The following is a 15,691-nucleotide window of genomic DNA, read 5'->3' on the forward strand; positions in this document are numbered from 1 at the left end:
TTTCTGATGGTCTGCCTGGTCTGCCTGCTTAGCCCATCCAGCCATCACCACAGCTGTGCCTGCTGAGGTGGGGGCAAGATGGCCGGAGAGAAGCACCGCTTTAGCTGTCATGGCTGGATCAGCCCATGGCTGCACATCACGGAGCATTCGACAAAGCTCACTGAGCAGTATTTCGCAAAGAAAGGCTGAGTTCTCCATTCCCACCCTCCACGTACATCCAGCTGCTCGCACAAGCAAGGCGGTGCAGCACACGCTAGTCCTGTATTTGTGCACTGGGCAGTATTTTTTTTTTTTTTACTTTAATAATAAGGGCTGTAGAAAATGTGTGAGCATCATGTTAATGGGGGCTGTAAATGGTGCAGGTATTTAGGAGTGCTGGGAAAAGTGTTGTCTTAGTATTGTTGGAAGCAGGGGTCTGATGACAAAGGAGAGGTGTGAGAGTCAAGCTGACCTGTTCTTCTGGTGCTCAAATGCCACAAGAAGCAAGCCAGAAACCCCCTTCTCAGCTCCCTGAAGGTCTCAGCGCTACATAGGAGGACTCGTTGTTGTCTTCCCTCAGTCACTGCATTCTCCCCTTCAACTTGAATTTGCCTATATTTAGGGTCCAGCACAAGGCATTAGTTTTATTCCTGTTTTTCTCTACTATCACCTTGGGCTTTACTTGCAAGGTTGTTACAGTTGTGTTTACTTTACAGTTTCAGAAGGTGTATGGAGGTAACCCCAGCCGAAACGGAGGAACTGAAAGGTGTGAGGCCACAACTACGTCATTTGACACCCTGCCTCAACCCATGCAAGCAGAGAAATAAAGACGCGTCTACTCCTTTTCCCTACATACACCTACTCAGAGAATATAGACCCATTAAAGCTGAGCCAGACAGATACCAGTTCTTTAATTAGGCTTGTCCTTTTAAGTGCCCCAGGAAAATTATTATAAGAAATACCATACGATTGCCCAAGAACAAACGAGATATGCTTTTAAACATCCTTTATTACTAACATTGCATAAGCATTCCAACAATCAAATCTAACAGTTTGTTATCATAGTTGCAATCCCTTTGGCTTAGTAGCAGCAAGATGAATAGCATGTCATATCTGTTCTCAGCAAATAGCTGCCTGCCTTTGTAAACAAAACTGTCAAGACTGATTCTCCATACATATTTGCAAATCATATCCATTGGTTATGTGTCTTGCGGCATATTTAGTATGCTGCCAGGGGAATGTTACCCTCACATCACTTTTATGTGTTACCAACATCATAATATTGTCAAGGAACAGGCACCTTGAGAACTATGGCTTGAATTCACTAATGTCTCTTACAGACCTCTGATGAAAAACATGCTTATTGTCTAGTTTACAAACATCTGAACCCAGCATGTAAATGCACTCCAAGAGTGATTGCATGATTGCTCCAATAAACAAGAATCACACAACTTTATAGTAAGTGATTATACATTTATTTTAGTCCTAAACCTGTTATAGGTAGTAAGAAAAGTTTAATTATATCTCTGAACATCCTATTTACTTTCTATGTATGTTCTATCATTGCAAAACACCTTTCCACTAACGACAGCTAGTTTACTGTCCTTATCCTCAGTTAAATCCATGAGTGAGAAGTGTATGTGATATCCTGATATTCAGCCAGCTCCAAAGTGCAGAGCCCTGTGTCCTCGTCCCAGCATCAGCATTTTACTTACTGGCTGGCCAGGAATTCACTTCAGTTCCTTGTCTCAGTTTAAGGTATGTAATATGATAATAATATTACTTACTTTACAGAGGGGGAGGATAAATTAGTTAGTGTGTGCCCTGTGCTCTAAGAATATAGAAAGAAATATGAGCTTAATACTGTAATTTCAGCCCCCCCCCCCCCTTTGACATTTCTTGTTTTTTGGATTTTATTTAATCTGCATAATACATGCAGAGGACAAAATTGGTAGTCACTGGCATTTTTGAAAGGAAGAATACCCTTTTTATGATATTTATATGGCAAAACCTGTGTCTATCTCTCTTTAACAATTATATAAAATACCTTAAAATACTGATATTTAAAGTGCTGTAATTTTGTTGATTACACTTACAAAAGCAGGCCCATTTGTCATATAAAAACATCTATCATGCTAATTTTGACATTTTATGTTAACAATATGTAATAAAATAATGTCATTTCAACAGAGAGTTCTAATTAGTTCCCAGTAACACAATATAGTCTTGTATAATTACAAATTTTGTGTGTGAGGAGAACTGCCTTGTTCTCATTACAGGGACTAAAACCACAGAGCATCACATTTCTCGTTATTGTACCAGAGGAATGTAGGAACACACTCATGACTGCATTAGGGAATGGCACATAATAACAGAATCAGTAACAGATAGAAAATGTGATGACACTAAACTGCAATGCCAAATTTATCCATGGAAAAGCCCCCAGCCTACTTATGTGTTCACATCACCCTGCAGCTCTCTGGCTGTTGCACAGCTCTTGAACACCGGGGCAGGCTTTTCTTTTCTTCAGCTAATCAAGCCAGCATGGGAAGTGATGCTGTTGGGGAAGGCTGGATCAGAAAGGGAGATGAGAAAAATCTAGCGGTTCCTGTAACACACAGTAAACACTAGGGGCGAGTCACTACAGGAGTTAGGGCTTTCTCCTTTAATTAGAGCTAGAAAATTCAAGATCAAGACAGATGGGTCAATACTGCCAAGTGTGACTGAGTACTGTTCAAGCCAGCTGAGCTGTGGTGTGGATGTCAGTGTGAATAAAATGAGAAGCTGCAAGTTCTGATTTCAGGGTCTCGCCATTATTAAAGCGGATCTGTTTTTATTTCAGGTGTTGTGTGAGGTGCAGAAGTAGCTCAGAAACACATGAGGAAAGGAACAGAAAAACACATCTAGTTCCCAAGAACTGAAAATGTTTGGGATTGGTAAAGCGTTAATCCAGGCAGCAATGTTTGCTTGTCTGAAAGGAAGCTTGCTATAGCCCCTTCTAAAGATGTATTTACTTAATTTTTCTCAGAAAAGAGGGTCAGCTTTACAAGGATATCAGGAACGGTTAAGGAAAAGGAAGGAATATTAAAAGATGAACGTGAAGTGAGTTACATGTAGAAATGAATAATTTGTTGTTTAAATGACTACGATATATCAAAATAATGATAAATTAATCATAATGTTTATTTCATGGTATCTATTGTATTTGTACAATTTTCTGAGTATGAGAACAGGCCAGTTTTACAGAAATACTGGCAATCAAAGTAACACATCAATGTGACACGTGAAAACTTAATCAAAGGCTGAGGTGTAACATCAGACACATGACACCTTGTATTGTCTTCATAGCTATGTGCATTTTTTTTCTCCTTTTCATTAAATCACTCTGCTAGAAGGAACAAGTGCCACTTTCTCAAGAACTTCATCTGCAAGAATTGCTGCCCTGAACCAGCTCTTTCCCATTTTTTATCCAGTCTACATGAAGAGGGGTCCAGAAGGCCGATGGTTTTAAGTTGTATGAGAGGTTTCGCTTGCCCTTTGGCTTAGAGCTGGCAGCAACACCCCCACACCCTCTCTGTGCCCCAACTGGCACAGGATCCTACCCGGGTGCAGGGTGAGTCGCATTAATGTCGCTCTACAGTGAGGCCATCAGAGAGAGGTTATTTAAAGAAGTTTTGCAGAATGTGAAACTACCCCACCTTCCATAGCTTGCTTTTTCTTACTCACTTGGTTTCTCTGCCAGGAACAGCTCAGCAGGCAGCTCAACGTGGCCTTATTCATTGTCTAACACCAAAATGTGCAATGCCACCCTGGTACTTACTTGCAGTGTTCCTCCACTGGAGCTGCAGTTGCGTTCCAGGTGCTGCTTCCCCACAAACCCTGCTTTCAAGAGTGCACCAAATACCCTAGCAAGGGCAGATTAAAAAAAAAAAAAAAAATCAACCCATGTTACTGCATTGGAGCTGCTCAGAAAGGGCTCGCCGCCCTCCAGAGTTATCAGCTCTTGCTGCCAGTAGTTACATGGCTCATACTTATATAGTGCGTGTGGGTATTGACCGTGTCCCTTTCTCTGCCGGCTAATCCAAGGGCTTCTTTTGACAGCTTATACATGAAAAGATTTTGTTATTTTTTGAAATGTAGTGGTAGAGGTTTTATACTTTGGGCCAGAGTGTCAGTGGAGGCTCTTTGGGGACGCGTGCATTGGAAGTGACAAGCAGTGAATAACTGACATCAGGCATAAGTAATATTTGTAGTCTGACTTTGGTATGTTATTCTTTAAAAAAATCCGCTCTGTAAATACAGTCTACATTTGTTAGCTTGAAAGGAAGGAAAGGGGATGAGGGAAAATACAGAAGAGAGAAAAGAATAACCATCAAAAGTAGAAAAAGCAAGCAGAAATAAGCTAATAAAGAGAAAAGGGAGTGGGAATATTAAAAGAGAGAATATAGACATACAAATGGATCAAAACTAATATAAAATTGCAAAAAAGCAAAAGGAGAAAAATTGAAGATGAATCACAATGTAACAGATCAGGAAAAAAAAACTATGAAGAAAGTGTTTGTAAACTTAGTCTGAATTCCTATATACAGTCAATACTGACTGCAGCAAGGGTGCTTTTGTAAAACAAGTAGGTATTGAAGTCCCATTCATTGTGAGACACCCTAGTTTGCAAGTTAAAAAGGAATCTGTGAAGGTACTTAAAATATACAGCAGGATCGGGTGGGGCGGTGGGTATGTGTAATGTAGAAGCAATTTGGATGGTGATGAAGTCGTGCTGTAAAACAAATATTATGTTTAACCCCCACAGGAACAATGCAGTTATTTCAGCAAGAGGAGAGTTATGCAAGGGAATACATTTGAATGAACTTGGGGGGCTCTTTCAGCAACTCCAGTGAAGCTGATGACTGTATTTTCATTCAGACTTTTTGCTTTTCTCTGTTAATTACCTGTAGACTAGAAATGGCGATGAGAGCAGCAAGCTATAAGGTGGTATGTACTTATGTTGTATTCTTTATTCACACATGGACCATTATTTTCTTTGAAAGCAGGAGCAGTTATAATCTACCAGGGAACAAATCTATAAGGTCACTGAAATATTTTCTGAAAGGAAATATTTTACATCAGAAAACCAGAAGAAAGCAAGCTGGGGGGCTTCCAGGATAGGTCCATGGCTGAAGCAGAGTATCAGCTCCCACATGGTGGTCTCATTATCACCCTCAAACAGCACTTTTACATCGAAGAGTTGTCGGTTAAAACTTCACGTCAGTCAGCACACTTTTTCAACATACTGAACATAATAACAGGAAAAGTGTGCAAGTCAGCATGTTTAAATATCATAAATCATGGAAGAGACACGTTATCTATCCACAAGAAAAAAAATACGGGATTTTATTATTGTATTGCAGAAGTGGAGCATCAACAGCCTGCTTTCTGTACTTGGTTGTTCATAGGACTTAATTATAGCAGAAAAGCCATACATTAAGTTTTTAGGAAGGGATGGAGCCAAGGCTGGGTATGGTGGGGTAGGGCCCACATTTAGCTCCACTTCCAGACCTGACGCAGGTGCTAAACATCCAAATGCTCCTGTTTCCACAGCTGTGAATGGAGATGCTACCCTTGAAAACAGGCTTTCTGCTCTTCTCTTCCTGGGATTGAATAAATATTTGTTATTTCCCCATTTCACAAGGCCTCTGCAAAATGATATGATAAAGCGTGTAAATAGCAGGGAGATCTTGGCTAGAAGGCACTACAAACAGCTAGGCACTTAGCACCTTTATTCGATGATAGATTAACTAAGGGAGTAATATATTGCTTAGCTGATTGCAATGTGAAGCAATGCAAGCATTTATTTTACACCAAACAGATTTGTTGTAGATGTTTTGTGGAAATGGCAATGTCTGATAAAATTATCTTTAAAAGGGTGTGCAAATTATAAAAGAGTTTTTTGTGAGGAAAGGAACGCTCTGCAAAGGTATGGTATAGCATCATAGTAACATTACAGAAACTGAAAGTTTAACTTACAACAAAGACTTGGCCATACGAAAATTATTTATTCTTTAAATAGATTTATTTAAAGTTTTAATTTGTATTTATTCTTTCTTTTCCAGAATTCCTGGGATTAGTCCTAAAGTAATTCCCAGCTATTCAAGTGGGAGATGTTATATTAAAGTTACCATATACTGGGATATATCCTGCTTTACTCATCAACCATTTTTCACTAGTAACAAGGAGATTTTATGTGAATGAAATGATGGGAACTGTTGGTGCATGTGAAGAAAGATTGGGTTCTTGCGTTTTACACCCCGTTAAAAGAGCCCTAATACAATTCACAGCTGTCACAAAACTACTGTGCAATATTAAATGGCACATTGTCACAAACTATATATGGAACTTTACTTACAATCGTAATTCCTAATTTTACAGTGTTTATTACAGATACAAAGCACTACCTGAATGCAGAACAACATCCCTTTTCAGGGATACCTCAAACTTAATTTGTGTTTAGTTCATGCTTTCAGTGATGGACTTCAACTACCACCCAAGCATTTCCCTGAATTTTTGACGAGGTATATGTGATATTCATAGTCTATTAAAAAATACGGACAGAACACTGTTAGCTTTTTGGGAATTATTTGTTTGTTGTTAATGCTGCAGATTTAAATTTAAGCATATATTCAAGAGGTACATTCAACTTTAAATAGGTTCAGTGCTCCACTAAGGAAAGTTTCTTGAGAGATATGTAAAATAGTTAAGAAGGCTGCATACAGCTGATTTCAAGGAGAGAGATAAACAAATATTCTTGCTTATTAAAGTTTCTGACTTTTATTTATTATATGCCTTAGTATATTATGCTCTACCTTACTTAGTTTTACAAAGCTGTTATTAATATGTTTTATTCATAAAAGAACGTGACAAAACTATGTTGCTAATCCTCCTGACTCCATAATAAATCATTACTTGTTTGCTGTACTACAATAAATATTTTCAATAACGCAGAAGCAAGCTTGAGTCCTTAGGTAATAAAAGTCTCCATGTAAAACAGCTGTTCTTTGGCAAAAAAGGATCTCAAATCTTTCTAAAATCCCTGTCACTTTGAAAACTTTTGAGGAATTCACATGTGAGCTTTGTAGGTGCCAAGCTTTTCCCCTTGCGCTCTGTGCATTGCTGTGCAGGGTCGTCATACCAGCAAGGGATAGCTTGGTGTTGTACCCACAAAATGAAGCACGTGGGGAACAACGTGTTCTGTCCTTTGCCTTTTCATTAAATTTGATTTTTAGCAGCATCTACTTTGTTTCACTGAAAGGAATTTAAATATACCAGGCAGGAAAGGTTGGTACAACTGCTGAGTGTATTGTGTTTAGTCCCCAGTGGAGTTTTGAGAAGCATGAAGCATATAATATTAGACTGGATAATAAGCAGGCCCCAAACATTTGTTGGTGCTTTACTAATTCCCTTCCTTGAGCAAAAAGGAATTAACATTCCAGTATTACAGTATTTTGTGCCTTCATGTGGCTGCCTTGACGCCCCATTAAAACAAAAGAAACCAAAACTGTTCTGTCGAGATACGGGTCTGAGTTACAAAGCTCAGGTCCGGACTTCATTGTGAACCAGATGCAGCTCTTGGTTATAATTACTGGTCTCTTGCCAGTCAGAAAACAGAGAAGAAGCTAGAAGTCATAAATATTTTTGAAAAAAAGCTTATTGTCCCAAAACTTTTTGTTTCTGTAACATTGCTATAAGGCTAAAAAGATTTCTTTTTAAGAAAGGACCAAGATCCCCTTTTTTGATATTTTATACTATCGACATATTTTTAATTTGTATAAATTTATCACTTATAAGTAATGGCAGCCATATGTTTTCAGCGTTTCACTGTGCTTGGGCAGCCCAAAGCAATGTGGTATATGCAGAACTGCATCTCCCAGCCCTCTGGGAGAGCTGGCCAGAGGGGAACTTAGACAAGTGTTAAAGGATCAGAGAGCTTGTTCTGTATTTACCCTTTGTTCTGGAGACACTGGACTTTAGTTGCTTTAGTCAAACCAGAGGCAGACATCCCAAGAATGAAAGGATTTCCAAGTGTCAAACGTGTTTCCGCTGCAGTGCTATGGGGGAGCCCGATCCTCTAGGGATTTCTTGTCCCCCATGACTCTGCCATGGGTACCATGCAGAGGAGCCTGATCAGCAGGGACAGGGTGTAATGGGTCCTGTAGCTGTGGCACTGGTTAAGGAGAATAAAAATATTGAAAGTGGCCATTGACTTCAGCACTGTAGCAAACAACTTTACTTCTGTTCCATGACACCTTGTGGGCTGTCCCATTTTTCTGAATACATTCCCTGGAAGAAAACAGTCTTAATACAGATTTTTTTTTAAAAAAAGTTATGACTAATGTTTTATTTTATTCTTTCTTTTTCTTGTTATTGTATTGTAAATATGGAGTGTATTAAACTTGAAGTATGCTTTTGCTAATGATACTGAATGTTCAAAACACAGTTAATCCGAAGTTAGAACCACTCGTCTCTGAATCACTGTCCCACACATTGCTCCTGTTCATAAAAAATCTTGTATTATAAACAACAATCCTCCTAGGCCTCATGTGACTTTATATTAAAGTATCTATTCCCTCTCAACCTTCTTGCCAGATGGTAATCTTGACATTTTGAAGGGTTTCTTTTTTAAAACTTCAAATTATCTTGCACCATTGGCTGTATGGGAAGGTTTGCTGACCTTAAATAATCTGTATTTCTAACATTAAGTCTGTGCCATTACTTGTACCACTAGTAGGAAAAGTGATAGAAACTGTCTCCACCTGAATTAAGTTCAATTGTAAAATGGTGCTAAATGCAAAACTGCTTGAAACACAATGTTTTCAATAAAAAGGAAATACCATTTAATTTTTACACAGTTTAGTACTATTTTTGTGTTACTTTTTCCTGCCCAGTCTCACTTGACCAAAATGGGCTAACAGAGTCTATTGTCCTGCACAATGAATCCCGGGCTACCTTGGGGCGTCATCTGAGTTTTTCTTGAAGGAAGAACTGGAACATCAATCTCTAGGAACACAGTTAATCAGACATAAACCAACTCTGCCTTCAAGGGAGTCCTGTTCTGTCATTACCAGCAAGATTTCTAATGCGAAAAAGACTTTGCAGGCCAAACTGTTGGCATTCTGTATTTTACCCAAAGCAGCATCTGAGTGTTGCAATATGGATATAACAGTTCCTACCTCTTTACTCCTGTCCTCTAGAAACCCTGTAGATACTTTGATTTCCTCTTGTTTCTTCTCTCTTAAGAGTCCCCTGTTAAGATAACCTGGAAGGGGCTTCCCACATTCCCCCAGGAGCAGAGCACATCCACACTGGCAAACGTGTCCTCCAGCATCAGCTTGCACCAATCCTTTGCAATTCGTGCTGCGGTTGAACAAAGTGATGCTAAGAAGTCAGCTGCTGGACCCACCTGAGACCTTATCACTATGGCAGCCCACGATGAAGCAAAATAATGAGAGGGGAAAAAAAAAAAGTTTTCAGCACCCATTCCTCTGGGGAGCGATTGGGAAGGTTATACCTATGGTTAAGGCATGAGAAAGCACCAAAACAATCCCCTCTCCCTCCTGAAAAATTGCAGTTGTACCATGGATGATCAGGGAATGAGGAAAGTGCTCCTTTCTGTATCTTTTCTTCATGAAATTGTAAGTAATGATCTGTACAACAGCAGTAAATATACTCATCTTTTATTGTCTTTCAAAGCTTGAGGAAATATTTTTTTCAGGAACTGCCATGTGCGCCTGTGTCTCACTGACTTGTAGGTGCTTAAGCTACTTTTGAAAACGAGACTGCATAATAGATTTTCTACTTGGGGATTAAAAAATGGTTATTAGGAGGTACGAGCCTAAGTAACATGACAACTTCTGAAAATTTTACCATGAAACGAAAAATACATATTTATGAGATTAATTCACTTCTCCTATCATACCATAATTCACCTGGGAAATTATAAGAAATCTGGATTCCATAATGTTGTAAACAACAGAAATTGCAATTACTGTAGAGCTAAATAAATACTTCATGTATGTGTTTACTTCCAACATAATATGCAGTATATCTGGTTTGTAAGTAAACAAAAGTGATGCATGTCTGTATGATGAGTCATATCTACAGCTAGATTAAAAGATAATAAATGGAATATGCTAATAATGCAGAAAAATATTCACTAACAGGAATTATTTTTTCTCATTTATGGAGTGAGTCTATTGTATATTGATCATCATTAACCATTCACTGTTAAATAATGTAAAAACAAAAGAAAAATCAGCATATCAAAATGAAACCATACTTGCATGTTTCATTGAAAGCTCCTGTTTCAATAGACCAGCTCTGGGAGTTAATGAATATACTTTCTTTTTATCTGAAACATTAATCTGATACTTGTTTCAGAAGTATTTGGGGGGAAATAACTCCGTAATAATAAAGCTGTTGCTAGGAGGCTTGGAGAAACCTAAACTAATTTGGCTTGGAGAAACAGATAATCAGTATCTTAGTGCTTTCTTTCTAACGTGCCCCTCGCCCTTCATGCTTTTCCCCAAGAGCAGGAAATCAGTGAGTGGAGAATACATCTCCATTCTGATTGTTTACAGAGCATAATGAGGGCCTCCAGCAAAGAAATGCATCATTTGCTTTATACCTGCGGCTGAACTGCAGCACGTCCCATTAAATACGTGCCGAGTACCATTCGAGATGTGTAACAAAAAGCTGTCATTTTAGATGAACACACCCCTATCCTGCAGAGGGTATAATTCCTTGGAGGAAAGTTTGAAACAGTCCATTCTGGAGAGTGTTTCTGGTCATTTCAGGTTTTATAGCAGTGGCCTCACATTTCAGTTCTCACATTTTCTTCCTTGTTCTTCTGTGTTACTCATTCTACTCCAGATGTAATTTGCTGCCTTTATTTCTCTCGGCTCCCCCTTTTTCCAAATCCTGCCTCTTCTCCTCCTTTTTATCCCCTCTCAGCCTCATTCTGGAGAAGGAGAACTGAGATTTTGACAACATCCTCTGCCCCAGCCCCCCCCCCCCCCCCCAAATGTGCTTCCTTTGCTTTCAGCTGGGATCACCTGATAACTAAATTTTCCTAGAAGCAGCCTTTCTGGGGGCTTCAGTGGCTCCCCGGGCATCTTTGGATTCGCACCCTGTATTGCTCACCGCTCCTTGCCTGTGGCCTGGCTTATTCTCATTCTCTTTCTCACCTCGGTTCTTCTGACCCTCCTGTCCAAAACCTCTTTTTTTCTCTCTGAGCATGTTGTCTTTACATGTTTCTCCCCTCCTTTCTCTTGGATCTCCTGTTGCTTTTCAAAATCAAGCAGCTCTAAACTGGAGCTTCTCTTAACGTCTTCCTAAAATGCCTTCCCTCCCCCGTTGCTCTATCACCAGTTTTCTCTGCAATGTTGAAGCTCAGTATTAGCTTTGATCTTTTTCACTTTATTCTCCTCCTCACATTGAGACTTTCACTAAATCTTTTTGCTTATTCTGGAACATTCAAAATAAGAACCCTTTTTGGTAGATATGTGATAAAAAAAATCCACTAGTCATCGTCTCATAATTGACATTAACCACTTCCTATGATTCTCCTTAACTGGCCTTTCTTTAACCTATACAATGTACACCATTTCAAATAAACTTTACCCAAGACTCAGGTTCACTCACCAGTGTCCCTGTATATCTTTCTCGAAAAATTCAGGCTTCCTTACCCTCATTTTTAAGACTCTTTGCAGCTTTTATCTGACATCATCTCATCTGTAGTATCTCTCTAGTCCCCTCATCTCTCTCTAGATATTGCTAAGATTTCCTTTCATCCCTTTTTTCCCTGGTAATCTTCTTCCCTCTCCAAGTCAGTTTATTTTTCTTTCCTTTTTTGTTGGTTTTCTCTTTTCACCTTGATCCTCTAAAAATATAAAAAATTACTTTATATTGGACTCAACTATTAAGAACAAGAACAAAACACAAGCCCAGTCAGATGTATGCCTTTGACTTGTGTCTGATATTTACAGTGAAAAAGGAGGGGAAGAAAGTTATTCATTAAATTTCAAAAGAAGAAGAAAATACACTGCTGTTTGTTGTACGAGGTACCACAAAGGATTTCTCTAAGTGATATTGCCTATGCCAAATTCACTATGCTAGAGCTCTATCAGTGAGACACTAATTTCTCTGTTGCAACGATAATTTTCTTAAAGTCTTGATCCAGCAAAATACTTAAACACATGCTTTTGCTCAGACTTGTGAGTGACCTCACTGTAGATACCAGAATTGCACACCTCATATACTTGCAATTAGGCGCACAAATAATTATTCTACTGAATTTGTGTTTTAAGCTAGCTTAGTGGTTTATTACATTCATTTTGCATTCAAGGCATAAAAGAAATCATTTAAAGAAACATATATTTTGCAAGATGCTGAATTTAATCAGATTTTTCAGTTTTTAATATATTTTTAGCTGAGACATTAACTTTCTTTTCCAGACTGAGACATTAGTCTGCTGACTTTTATGGAAGCTCTCAGATAAAATAAAAAATGCTTAGCAGTTACATTTCCTTACACTAACACCTGAGCATGAAAATGATTGCAATTTCTTCTCTACCTCACATAAAGAATGCTTTACCATGATGACATGTTTTAAAATGTATTCATTCTGATAATGAATACTGACTTCCTCAGAAATAAAGGTATGGATAAATGGCTATGGAAATGTAAAAACATATGGCGAAAAAAAGGCTTGATGTTCTTTCTCAGGTACTATTCCAAGTTATTATAGCATTAGTAATGGTGCAAATACTGCAAAGTCAAAATACTTTGTGTCTGGAGCCAAACCAAAAAGGCCAAATGCATATGGAAAAGGAGAGTAAAAAGACAATATTTATCTGGTACTAAAAAATGGATATATCCTTAAAGTATCAGGCAGCATAGGAGGAGTACTTGGAATATTGAGTAGAATTTATATACACATAATAAATTTTAAGCTTACAAAGAAGAGAAACTTTTCTTTATAGATAAAAGCAACACTTTTTCACTCTTTTAAACATTTACAAGACAGTATTTCCAATATTAATGAATAAAGCTTCACAATTTGGCTGTGATGAGAAATACTTACCACTTCCTTAGGGAAGGGAAGTTTCATGACTCGATCATACAGTAACTGTTCAACAAACTCACAGAGGAGCCGTGAATGCAGCTTAAACAGCTTGGCTCAGACTCTTGGATTTTAACCAGTTTTTTCCTCCTAGAAATTCCCCCTTTTTGGATGTCTGCCTCCAACAAATGCCACCTTTACATATCTTCACTGCTCCTTCCAGAAGTCCTTTTCCAGAAACTACTGTTTCAAAATATATATGCCACCAAGACGGTAGCTCTCAAGGTCACTTCCCAGAATCTTTTCTATTGATCAGCATTAAATACAGGTTCCCATAAGATGTCTGGCTCGGTGAATGCCTATTAGACTATTGCTAGCAGCTCCTGAGGGTTTAATCTGTTTTATGGAACAGCACATGTATACATGTAGATCTTTTTCCTCCAGGCATCCCATCGCTGCATTTAAATATTATATAACGTACAGGCTGGGAGCAAACCTGGGGATTTTCTCACGCGGCGCACCGTCGAAGAGGAGCACAAAAAGCTGAGCTCTGCAATGCCTTGAGCGTGCTGGCCGGGAGTCAGCACAGCTCTACACAGCCGAGACAGTCCCTTTGATCTGCGGGATCAGAGGTTCAGCCTCTTCCCCAATCAGACCGCTGTTGGGCTTTTAGCAGGGAACTTTGGATGTAAGTTCTCATTTTTTAAACATCCTGATCTGTGCTTGTTGCCAGGTCAGGAGTAGCTTGGGGCAATGGTGGGTTGTAGCGTTAAGGAAAGGTGTTGACTCCTCACACGTGTGGGGAGAGGTGCTGGTGTGTGTCTTCTGCCCTGCGCAGGGGGAGGTGTTGCGGGATGGTGCTCTGAGATCAGCCTCCTGTGAGCAGGCTCCCTGGCCAAATCCCATCTGCTTAGAGATGCTCTTCTCCCAGATCAGTGATGAAACCATTTTCCATCTTGCTGTGGTGATGGATGACATGCTATTTGGAATTTCTCAATTTTAGTTGTAAGCAGACATTTCTGTGGTGCCACTGTATTCAGCCTTTGGGGAGGCTAACATTTCCGAAGGGGAGACGCATAGGATTCCAAAGATTTTCTCTGTTCCTGTCACACAGGGAAAAATCTGCTGTGTGGTTCACTTTCCAGTGCAAGGGTTAAAAGCTGCTGACCCCACTTTCTGAGCTGGGGCCCCACTTCCACCCTATACGCATGCATGTGACAGTCATGTCTGCACATCTCACTTAACTGAGGATTGAGTCGTTCCCTCCCATGTCCCCAACAGCTGCTACACAATGTCTTCTGTAGCTTTTTGGTTTTTTGCTGGAATTTTCTTGCATTATGGATTTCTTGTTAAATCATGGTCACAGTCCTCCAAAATCCCGACATTCCCAGTTTCTACTGTCAGGGCGTCAATAGCTGTTCTTCCTGTTGTCAGTTCTGCTGCTGCTGCTCTTACAAAGATGTTCTGGGAGTTTTGAGAGGTTTGATTCCTTTAGGCAAAGACACCAGCATCGGCCTGGTTCCCATGGCTACCAACTCCTCAATCTCTCTTCAATACAGAGTTTTCAGCTGCTCTCATTCAAAAAAACAGGAAAATAAAAATCCTTCCCTTATCTTTGGACACTGCAAGTTGAAATTCAGCTTCCTCCTATTATTCACACCGGCAGCGAGAAACCCAAAAGAGAAACATTAAAGAAATAGGCGGGTGTGAAGACCCACTTTGACCATTCCATGCAAGCCCACTGCTGTCACAAGCACATCATACAATCCCATCTGTAAATCTATCAAGCTCCATCATAAAATAACTCTTAGGGTTTTTTCCTTTCATTTTTTCCAGTTAGAGGATTGAGTGGATAATTAATTTTTCTGGTTTCCTTGACTAAGTTTGGTTAAATTTTTGGCACTCTCAAATCAAATAAGTAAAAAGAGCATTTTGAACCAAAATGAGAGCATTTTGTTTCCTGTTTTCACAACGAAGAAGAAGGCATGCCAAAATTACAACATTTCATTTTCAATCAGGGCAACTTTAACAAATGCAAGTAATAGACAATATACAGGTAGCTGTGAGCAGCATTCACAGAATTAAGTGGGAAATTTAATTTCTGTTCCCTCTTCTTTAGGCAAGCCAAAGCCCACTTCCCTGACTGAACAAGTTTTTTGCCTTATTTCAGTAGGTTTTTAAGGACTTTGCACAAAACCTAACGTAGCTTTAACAGTTTTTCTTCATGCACCACATTGTATTCTCTAGTGAAGTAGTTAAAGCAGTCTCCTGAAGTGCTCTTATACCAGGAGAAAACATCAACTTCAGGCTTTTCAGGTCGAGAAAGAGTGTCCCAACCCATTAGCTAGTCAGTGAGGATTCCCTTACCTCTCACTTCTAAGTCTAGTCATACACATGGGAAAAATTCACTTAAGTGTATGACTGGCTTTAGGATGAACAAGCTTGCATTGCTTTAATTCAATAAACTGGTTTTAAAGCTCTAGTCTTCTGGTGGTTGACCAAAACAGCATGTAGAATTTCAGAGGAGATCCAATTAACACCTTACAGTCATACATTAACATGTCCTACAACACCTGATGGCCCAAAATACCTGATTCAGGT

The sequence above is a fragment of the Nipponia nippon genome, unplaced genomic scaffold (assembly GCF_047370975.1).
Source record: "Nipponia nippon isolate SJK-2023a ecotype South Korea unplaced genomic scaffold, ASM4737097v1 scaffold_1, whole genome shotgun sequence".
In the NCBI taxonomy this organism is placed as follows: Eukaryota; Metazoa; Chordata; class Aves; order Pelecaniformes; family Threskiornithidae; genus Nipponia; species Nipponia nippon.